Raw genomic sequence first — 3,802 nt, forward strand, 5'->3', positions numbered from 1 at the left:
TGTGGGACAGATATCCACACACACACACAAGAGCCAGAGCATGACGAGGGGTTTACACCATCTGCCCATGTCCACTCTTAGTAAGATGGACGAATCTACACACACACGAGCCAGAGCAATGAGACCGTCGCTCTTTTTCATCGTTGCAGGTTAGTGCCCGAGCTGTCACCCCCCCCTCTTCCCTTTTTCTCCCTCGTGTATAGAGTCATCATATACGTTCATGAGTTAAATTGGTGATATTTTCCCCTGATCCTTCTTGTGCTGAAGAATGAGATCATTGCTCCTTTTCATTGTTGCAGACGAGCGTTATGGAGGGCCGTGGTTCGCACCCCTAGGATTCGGCCGTTCTAGCCACGGCCTAACCTCTAACACACTGAATCACCCCTCCCCCTTTAGTTCATGGAATCTAAGTAATGTCAGTTGGTCCATTTGTCCATTTGATTAGGGGGTATTATTTTACTTGATTCCTACCCGGCAGCTGGAAATTGACTTACCTCTATATCTAGGGTGTATTGGGTACATCAATTTCTCGGTATACACCCGTTGCAAATAAACACTTTCTAAGATCTTTTTTTTTATATATATTATTTGGAGGAGCCAGGATGCTGCTCTAAGGTTGGCCAACATGGTGGAGTAAACATCAGGTTCTGGTCCTGCCACCTATTGCCAGATTCAGGTAACTAAAATTGAACTCTGCCAATCACATTCCATGACGTCATTTCATGCCAGTCAGATGCCAAGAAATCGTATGTGAGCCCGGCATGAGCAGGAAAGTTTGAATTCAGAACTGATTCAGTTACACGATGGCTGCCCTTTGTGAAGGTTGTCCCCCAAGTTTCTTTAATGTAATTAAAGAAACACACAAAGATAACATGGCCAGCCCTCACATTTTTAGAAACCACGGGATACTGCCTAAGGAAGTAACGTATCCTTGGTGCAACGTCGTGTACAGCTACAGGGAGAACAAGAACGTTTGGAGGTGCACCAGGAAATACCTTCTCCCCAAGACTAAGAAGAGAAAGTATTGTGCCTTCGAAACCACAGATTGTAAAGGAACTTTCCTGGAAGGAAGCCATTGTCAGCCTTGGCAAATTCTAGGTTTCATCAATCTATGGCTGCAGAGGACGTGGAAGCACGAGGCCGTTTTTGAAAACTTCAACCTCTCAAGAAGAACGAGCATCGACTGGCGGTCTTTTTGCAGTGAGGTGACTGAGTTCTGGTTTCATCACCAAGACCCTATTGGTGGACCAAGAGTTGAGGTTGAGGTTGATGAAACACTCATCGTCAGGAGGAAACATAACGTTGGACGAGTTCTATCCTAGGTCTGGCTCTTTGGAGGAATATAATGAGTCAGCAAATGACGTTTTATTGTTCTCCTTGTTGACGGTGAGGCAGACCTCCTGCGGAACTGGGAAACGCTCGTGTCAATCATTAAACAGTTTATACGTGAGGGGTCAGTTATTTACAACGATCAGTGGCGAGCGGAAGACGTTCTGGACCAGGAAAATTATGTTCATGGCTCTGTGAACCACAGTGTGAACTTCGTGGACCCAGACAACAGTGCCATTCACACTCAGAACATCGAACAGCTGTGGAGGGACATTAAGGAGTGGGTGAAGCATCCTGGAATTCACGCCAAGTACCTGTGCCAGTACCTTGGGTGCTACTTGTTCTGTAAAGAATTCCAGGACTGAAAACTTCACCAGTTCCTCATCACTGCTGCCAAGTTGTACTGTCCTCAGTCGACTGGACACGCTGTTCCATCTCTCTGAGTGTCGATTGGACCTGAAGGCTACAACAATCAGTTCATCGATGAGGACAGTTAAGGTACGTGATTAGGTTATGTAGGTTAGGTGAGGTTAGGTTAGGTTGGGTAGGTTAGGTAGGTTAGGTTAGGTTAGGTTAGGTAGGCTAGGTTGGTTGGGTTACATTAGGTTACTTTAGTAAAGTGATGGAGATTTATATAAATGGTGTGTAATATCTGTGTAGTTCGGTTGCTCTTAGTATTTCGGTGCCGTTTAGGCCGATGTGGGTTGTTTTGAGTATTTGGGGAGCTGTGACTTTAGGTAGGTTGTCATTTTTACTTTCTCAGGAGTTTCAGAATGCAATGTTTTATAGTGTTATTCATGTGATTCTGGTTATCATTTTCAGTGCAAATTACTTGCTTTCGTTGTATTTTCCTTATAACCTTGGTACAGTGGGTGGGGGGTGTTAACGGAAAACGAGTGATTTGCAACAGAAATGACTATCAGATTCACATGAAAAACACTGTAAAACATTTCATTCTGAAGCTTTTGAGAAAGTATGGCATGGTAGGACTAATGTGAAAATTTACCGATTATGGTCCATATGATTACTTGTCCTATTGATTTTTGTGTCAGATTTATATAATAATCTTCAGTTATTGTGCATATAGTCTTGCCGAATATTCTTTGCTGATAATCTTCAGGCTCCTTCCAGACGAGTCCGTCAGAGGCCACGGGACTATATCCATGCGTATCAATGTTCTTGAAATAGGCTATTAACCTGCCGTGTTCAGTTGACGTATATATACGTCCACAAGTTTTGTCACTGTCAGTCCCATTGATGTATATAAATGGGCATCAATTGAAAGGTCCCTAATTTGCACAATTTTTATTTTTGCATGGGATTTTTGGTACGTATACACGGGACACCTTCCTCTACAACAACGTTTCTTAACCTTTTCCAACCTCAGCACCCCCTATAGTCAGGTCTAGGCCGTCCAGCACCCCCCTAACCCTGGCTAAGATCTGGTTACTACAAGGATAAAGTAAAGTGAAGTGCAGTACTGCTTGATCATTTATTTTGTTCATTTTCTAAAACAAAAAACATTGAGGATGCCAAATACTATTGGTAAAGCAATAAGAAAAACTGAAAAAAAAGTAAAAAACATGGACAAACTCAATCAAACATACACAGCAGGGTAATCAAACATACACCCATCAATGCGATTTTTGTTGTAGCTTATGTGTTACTAATTTCTCAAATCGAGTCTTCGTGTTGGTCAGAGCCACCCTCATATCGTGGAGCAGCCCACCTTGAAGGTGGTTCTGGACAGTTGTTTTGATCAGGAGCATGGTGGAGGATGCCTTCTCACACAGGTGTGTAGTTGGAAATCGAATGATCATCTCCAGCGCTGTCCTCGCCAAAGTCCAGGGTATGCTACCAACTGATCGCACCAAAAACCAGACAGCGGTAATGTACAGAATTTTGTCTGACAACCCTGGTTCACCTGCAGATCAATAAGCTCCTCCTTCAGGTTGTCAGCATCACTCATATCTGCCAGGAAGGGCTGCTAAATCCATTCTGGAAATTTGTGATCCTTGGGAAAGTACTTTGCCATGGTGGTGTCAAGGTGCGAGAGGTGAGCAACAATATTTTCTACAAGCATGGGGCTGATTGTTGTATCCCCCAATTTCTCTTCAAGGATAGGAAACCTTCCCACACTCCCTCCCTGGATTTGATGCTTCCAGAGTGAGAGCTTCTTGAAGGCTTCTACCTTCTCTGTACAAACAATATTACCAGCAAACATGCCTTGCATGGACAAGTTGAGGTCATTCAAATGTCTGAAAATATCCGCCACATAGGAAAGAGAAAGGATGAACGTTTCATCTTTGAATTTTTCAACGAAGTTACTCCGATACTCTCGGAGAAATATTGCAATCTCATCATTGAGCTTTGCAATACGGGTCAGGATCTTCCCACGGGAGAGTCACCGCACTTCTGTGTGGAAGAGAAGAACTTGATATTCACTTCCCATCTCCTCATAAAGTAACTTGAA

The sequence above is a fragment of the Coenobita brevimanus genome, chromosome 67, assembly GCF_032717465.1.
Source record: "Coenobita brevimanus isolate Jiangsu-jjx chromosome 67, ASM3271746v2, whole genome shotgun sequence".
Taxonomy (NCBI): Eukaryota; Metazoa; Arthropoda; class Malacostraca; order Decapoda; family Coenobitidae; genus Coenobita; species Coenobita brevimanus.